At 40.6% G+C, this 3,356-nt stretch overlaps 1 non-coding gene across 1 annotated transcript; it reads left to right on the top strand.

The window, feature by feature from the left end:
* Positions 1-536: 536 nt before the first annotated feature.
* TRNAV-UAC lies at positions 537-610 on the top strand. The gene has a single exon. It is a non-coding gene; the product is annotated as a tRNA-Val (tRNA).
* The last annotated feature ends 2,746 nt before the right edge of the window (positions 611-3,356 follow it).

Genomic DNA, 3,356 nt, shown 5'->3' with positions numbered 1-3,356 from the left:
ACCAAGAAAATCTAAAGGTATTATTGCTCAGTGCTAGGAGTCTAAACAAAAAACTCCACTCCCTAGAAGCTCTCTTTACCCTAGAGAATCCTGACATCTGTGTGGTCACTGATACATGGTTTAAAGCCACGGCGAGCACACCAACAGTGTAAGGTTATAATGCTTTCCACACATTTAGGCCAGCTACTTCACAAGCAGGGACTAAAGGTGGAGGTGTCTCTATTTACATCAAAAATAAATATACTTCAAGGCTGGTCAAACAGGACAATGCGCTTGAGCTGCTCCATGTTCAAATCACCATAGGCAAAATCCAGTACCACTTCCTTGCAAACTATAGGACCCCCTCTATGACCCAGGAAACAAATACCATGTAGTTAAACTTATTAGAAACACTAACCATCCAACGCAATACCATATTCATGGTTGCCTTTAATTACCCCACTATTAATTGGGAATCTTATACGACACCGAATGTACATGCACAGACATTCCTGGATTTTGTAAAAACAAACTCCCTGGACCAGATAGTCAATAGTAGATTTTGTAGTGTAGTGGTTATCATGTCTGCTTTACATGCAGAAGGTCCTGGGTTCAATCCCCAGTGGATCCGTTTGTTAAAAAAAAAAAAAATATATATATATATATATATATATATATATATATATATATATATATATATATACCAAGTAGTGCAACCATACTGGATCTGTTCTCATTAATATGGGAGACTGCTGCACACCCCCTACTGTAATGCCTTTCCTAGTAAGGTCAGACTACAAAATGGTCCCCTTTGAAGTAAAAATAAAACCTGGACCACCAACTAAATCTGGAATATTCAGGAACTCTTCCAAGGCTGACCTCCTGCTTTTAAGTGAGAACCTGGCAAAATTTCAAGCCTTCATAATTCCTGATAACACTGCTGCCTATGAAGACCTGTTCAAAGAATCCCTGTACAAGCATGTTAATATCTGCATTGAGGCAGCTATACCCAACAGGAAGAAGCACAGAACTAACTAAAAAAACAAGCCACCCAGGTGGAATCACATGATCAATAGACTGTATAACAGGAGGAAGAAAATCATGGCAAAAACTTAGGAGGTGCAGCATCCAACAGGATAAAAGCACTCTCATCAAACTAAACAAATAATTCTAGAGGACAAATAAAGTCTACCAAAGCCAAATTTAAGGTAAGTTTGGCCTCCTAGACCAAGGACAACCACAAAGCATTCTTTAGCTATGCCCACAACCTCAAAGGCAATACACAGTTGTGTGCAGAACTCATTGTAAATGGAGCCACCTATACTGAGTCAGAAGATATAGCAAACCTGCTGGCTGATAAATTCAGCTCCAGCTTTACCCCTCTCTCTCCCTCAACCTTCCCTCAGGAAATATCATCAAATATAAGTCCTCCTACTATCACTAGAGAACAGGTCCTTAATGTTCTTTCTAAGACCAAGAACACTGCATCAATGGGTACAGACAATATCCCAGAATGTCTTCTAAATAGCATGAAACATGACCTATCAGAGCATCTGGAATTACTATTTAACTGTAGCCTCCAAATAGGTTTTGTGCCTCATGAATGGAGAAAGGCAACAGCCATCCCTCTGCACAAAGGTGGGCCATCTACAGACCCTGGAAACTACAGATCCATAAGTCTCACTAGTCTTATATGTAAAGCCATGGAAAGAATTATCAGGGAGATGATCAACAGAGTCATAGTAAATCTCCAGACACTGGACTCAATACAATTTGTTTTCGTCAAGGGCAGATTATGCATATTCAACCTGGTGGACTTCTTTCAGAAGATCACCAAAGCAATGGATGAGGGCAAAATCATTCACACTGCCTACCTTGACTTGGCCAAGGCATTTGACACAATACTCCACTAGGGCATTGTTGACAAACTCAAGAGGTTAGGTACAAACCCATATGTCACCTGGTGGATAGCCAACTGCTCACATACAAGACCCAGGAAATTATAATTGGGTAGTCTACCTCTACAAAGAGGCCAGTCACAAGTGGAGTCCCTCAGGGATCAGTCCTTGGACTGCTGCTTTTTGGCATTTACTTCTCAGATGTCAAGGCCAATGTCAGTGGTCTCTGGCTGACTAAATTTTCAGATGACTGCAAATTAGGAGCTGTTATTGAATCTCACACTGACACAAATGTTCTCCATGAGGGGCTGACATAGACAAACAACTGGTGTCAGAACCATGGACTAAAACTAAATGCCAAGAAATGTATAATAGTACCCTTTGGGAAGTCATCCATCTATGGTAATCATATTGACAACATACCCCTTAGAGTTGACCCAGTAGTTGGGGACTTAGGGACACACATAGATAGTAACCTAGCCTTTGACCATCATGTATCTACAGTGGTGAGGAAATCATTCTATGATGCGCAACTTATAAACAAATGTATGGCATCTAAGTGTAAGGAAGTCATTGTTCCACTGTATTTGGCATTCATCAGACCTATCACTGAGTACAATGCCCCCTTCGGTATGTACCTAACTAGACATATCCAACAACTGGAACGTCCACAGAGGTTCTTCACTAAAAGAATACAGGGCATAAGTAAAATGTCCTGTGCAGACCACCTCAAGGCCCTATCCCTGTATTCTGTCTCCTACATGCTTTTGAGGGGAGATCTATGCCTGGCATACAGGACATTGTCAGACCCCACTTTAATTGGCCTCCTGCAACCTTGCCTGTAATATAACTAGGACCTGCTGGAGAGATAGGTATGTATCCCAGAGACCATGTCATCTATGGAACAGGCTGTCCATCCATGTGAAGCAGAGTTCCTCCATAACCCAATTCAAGTGCAACTTGGACAATTGGATGGGAAAGCGGAAATTCATCCCTGGTTTGGCGCCTATGTCTCTATTGGACACAGGTAACCTGTAAATGGTTCATCTCCCAGGCCCATGCTTAGACTTATCAAGGGAATCAGAACTTGTCAGAGATTTGGGATGCATGGCTAGGCTTAAAAAGGCCCTTGTGGTCATTAGGCTAGTAAACACCTATGAACCTTTAATCACAACAAAACTTCAAGAAGGAACTGTACTACATGACATACAGCTTCTTACGGATAGATCGTTATTATTTAAAAGTATATATCCTATTTACGATACTCCCATACCCTCACCTCCTGAAATACAGCTCTAAGGTTATAAAACCCTATATAAAAGGAAACATTTAGTCCAGTATAAAATATTGTTTCGTTTCTCTCAGTGTGTTATGTTCAAGTTTTATAGTTGCTTTTCTGTATATGCAAGGTTTTATTTCATGATTCTGAGTCTCTGTAGTTTGTAGTTCTTACAAGTTTGCTTTCAGTCATATATTACT

Source organism: Protopterus annectens, chromosome 11.part0 (assembly GCF_019279795.1).
Source record: "Protopterus annectens isolate FY-2018-M chromosome 11.part0, PAN1.0, whole genome shotgun sequence".
In the NCBI taxonomy this organism is placed as follows: domain Eukaryota; kingdom Metazoa; phylum Chordata; order Ceratodontiformes; family Protopteridae; genus Protopterus; species Protopterus annectens.
This window is presented reverse-complemented; position numbering and strand designations above follow the sequence as displayed.